This window comes from Panicum virgatum, chromosome 9N, assembly GCF_016808335.1.
Source record: "Panicum virgatum strain AP13 chromosome 9N, P.virgatum_v5, whole genome shotgun sequence".
Taxonomy (NCBI): domain Eukaryota; kingdom Viridiplantae; phylum Streptophyta; class Magnoliopsida; order Poales; family Poaceae; genus Panicum; species Panicum virgatum.
Window position 1 is genome coordinate 14,300,259 of NC_053153.1, and position 3,003 is coordinate 14,303,261.

Sequence of the window (3,003 nt, forward strand, 5' to 3'; positions counted from 1 at the left end):
TGTGCGGAAGTGATTCAAAGTTGAAACAGAGGCCTTGCTCTGGATTACCAGCCAAGAACACACAGAAGCTCCAAACGAAGAATACAACCCGTCACATCCCGTGGTACAGCATAGTGCGTACACCCACACATGCAGGCAACCCGGCAGCGCCCCCCATGTCCGGGATACAGGGGAATTTCTAATTTCTAATTTCTATTTCTAATTTCTAATTTCTAATAAAGCAGCTGGGCTCGGCGGACTCTCGACATGGCCACGTCGTTCCTAAAATTTCCAGCCTTTTAATTTCTTATCTAAGGCCCTCATCTGTTCAACTTGCATCTATATTTGGATCGTAAAGTCTTGAATTCACACTGCTGTTGTGCAGTTCCCGAGCCGCACCTTGAGTCAAATGTTCAAACCCTATGCCTTGTTTGTTCCTCCACGATGCAGTACAGGCAGCTTCTAGGAACCTCCGTTTTTCTTCAACACGTCTTATCATTTTCATTGCACTGGCTCATCTCTGTCTTTTGTTTTCCCTCGGCTCTAGCATCCCATGGACCAGCACATACACATTCTGCTCGGCGCCATGGCAGATGGTATGCCCAATCGGCAACAGCCACACAGCCGTCCCCAAGGGCTGGCGCCTGACCGCTCGTCCACCGACATGTGCGTCATGGCTCGCTGCCCTCGTTAGCGTCCGGTCGATCCAGCGCCGCCAGCCCACTGTTGCCTGCTCTGCTCCCGGTTGCTTGCTCGCGGCCGGCCAGGTAGCGGCCCTCGCTGCCCGCCCGCGGCTTCGCCGCTCCTCGCCCAAAGCCAGCTCGGCGCTGCCGTGGCCTGCCAACAGCCTGCCCTGTGCCCCACTCCTCGGTCGCGGTCGGCTAGGCGGTGGCTGTCGCTCCCCGCCTGCGACCAGACCGGCATCGTTGCTCCCGGCCTGCTCCTCGCCTGCGGCCGGCCAGGCGCGGTCGTGGGAGATGGGGAAACGAGGCTCCACGAGCGTGAGCGCCCGGGCGTAGGCGAGGAGCGCGTTCCGACGCTACTCGAGGGAGGACGCGTCCGGAAAGGAGGGCTGCTTGACCGCGATGCGGATGTCGCGCACCGTGCTCTGAGGTCGTCGTCGAGCACGAGCGCGAGCACCCGTGCGTAGGCGAGGAGCGCGTCCCGGCGCTGCCTGATGGTGTCTGCCTTCGCGGCCTCCGGCCTTCCAGAAAACTTCCGCGCTCCTTCCCCCGCCCTTCATTTTTTTCCCATCCATCCCTCCTGGGTCCTGGCCGATTGTCTACCCTTTCGCTGCTCGTCTTTCGTCTTCTCCACTGACCATTATTTGCTTCCTTTGCGTCGCGTCTCACCTTCTCGCTCACGCGCCCATTCTTTGCTTCCTTTTCCTGCCTTACTTGCTCTGGGTAGCTGCCTACGCTTGTGCTGCTTGTACTGGTCCTGCGTGCTGGTTTGCGGCCCTCCGGTGAACTCATTGCTCTTCTCTGTCGTTCTTCATTTCTCCGCTTCGCCATTCCTTGTCTCCTCATATCTGCTAACGTTGACTACGTCCAGTGCAGGTTTTCAAGGTGCATCAGCGTGGGCTGCCTGATCCGTTCTTTGAAGATCCTTGTTAGGTACATTTTATTTCTTCATACTTCATCAAATCTTCTACGCTCTTGTAGGACTTGGCGGCCTGATCTGCATTACCCAATACTTTTCTTCACCCATCTTTGTTCAACTTTACCCAAGGTTGTGATACTTTCCTCGGCAATATTTGAACTCTGCAGAGGTTCCCCATTTGCCAGTTCTCCAGGCTTTTATTTGCTCGCTGCAAAGAACTAGGATCTGTGTTGGAATAATTTTATTTTGTCGTTATTGATTAGGATGGCAACCATCAAGTGCCAGTTTGTTTCGTCCATTATTGCTGCATAATAGTACACCAAAAAAAAATACATGAGGAGCTGTAGTACATATGCTCACTTTTACCCCTATCTCTACCTTCTGTCTCATGTCTTTTTTGTGTTTCTCTTATCTTTGTTTTTTTGTGTTTCATCTCTAGTCTGTCCAATTTGCTTGGGACAAAAGACTACGTTGTTGTTGTACATTCCCCTAGAAAAAAAGGTATTTCGTAATTGATGGTAAAGACCCGTAGTCTTAGCCTATCTGCTGCCAATCTCAGCTATTAATCTGTCAAGTAGTCTTCTTCTTTTGACAGCAACAAACTCAAAGTCTTTCTCCATGTCTTCTCAGCCTCTGCACTAAATTTGAATGCTATAATTTCTTTGTACACTAAAAACATAAATACCATTTCTATAACTCCAATCTTCATGTTCCTCTTTTCACCGTCAAATGTGAAAAAAAAACATAAATACCATTTCTATAAATGCACGTCTCATGTGAATAAAAAATCTCTTGCCATAATAGTTACCTTCAGTAATACAAGGAATTTATGCGCGCGCGTTGCGCGCGCAAGGGACTAGTTCGGCATGCATGCAGGGATGGATCGCGGCAGACGGAGGTGCTCGGGCAGATGCAGGCCCGGCCCGCCCGGGCCAGTAGTAGACAGTAGTAGCTCACACGGCATTGCTCTGCTTGCAGCTTGCTAGTACCCGGCACGCGGCAGCAGCTTTCAGTGCTCTACATTTTTCAACTTGTGCTGGCAACCGTTTCGCCTTTAAGCTTTTGCAGACCTGCAATTACCGGCCGCCTGTAGCTGTAGGTGTGCAGTAAACTTTGGCTCCCTAACCTAACGGTATCTCGCTCTCCTCTGTCGTGGAGACGTTGGTTTGGATCCGTGCGAGCGGCCTGTGTGCCCGTCGCTGCACTGCACGGTGTCAGGCTGGCTGGCTGGTCAAATTCCCAACAGCTACCGTTCAAGCGCGGGCAGAGCCGTGAGCACCTAGCAGAGTAACCCGGCCGGGCTGACGACGGCCACGGCCTGGTCCCTCGTTCGCTCGCTGCAGTTGTCGCGTTCTGGACAGAGCTTTGTAGCGCGGCATGGATACCCTGCGCGCCGTCCCCGCTTGTTGTTGACAGGTCGGG

The 3,003-nt window shown here is 52.8% G+C and overlaps 1 long non-coding RNA gene across 1 annotated transcript; it reads left to right on the forward strand.

Moving 5' to 3' along the window:
• Positions 1 to 306: 306 nt before the first annotated feature.
• On the forward strand, positions 307 to 2,200 carry LOC120693264. Its single transcript, XR_005682944.1, has 2 exons — positions 307 to 1,444; positions 1,539 to 2,200. It is a non-coding gene; the product is annotated as an uncharacterized LOC120693264 (long non-coding RNA).
• Positions 2,201 to 3,003: the final 803 nt, after the last annotated feature.